Here is a 380-nt window from a genome sequence, read left to right on the forward strand (position 1 = left end):
ACTAACACAGTGTATTGCAGAGATAAGGGACTCCACTGCTGAACCACAGGCATGTTGGAGACAAAGTGGTGGATTTTGTCTCTTGAAGAATGAATGTGGAGTCAAATTGGGTTATGGTGAGAAGGGGTTTCAAATAAAATATAATGTGCTGCTTTTTCAACTTTTCTTGTAGTGGGGAATAGTTGGCTTAAGAAAATGCAAGAAACTAACCATGAACATAACCTTGACCACAGCCATACTCTGCAGCCTAAATAAGTTAACTTTTGGGTTCTGGGTCAAATTTGGATTAATTCTGCAACTATGGCATCGCGTTTTGCTGGAAACTGCACTTCACTACAGCTCTGACTCGCACTTTTGACTGGCTCACAACAGCTGCTGAA

The sequence above is a fragment of the Morone saxatilis genome, unplaced genomic scaffold (assembly GCF_004916995.1).
Source record: "Morone saxatilis isolate NCDOM2014 unplaced genomic scaffold, NCSU_SB_2.0 Contig18, whole genome shotgun sequence".
NCBI lineage: Eukaryota > Metazoa > Chordata > Actinopteri > Moronidae > Morone > Morone saxatilis.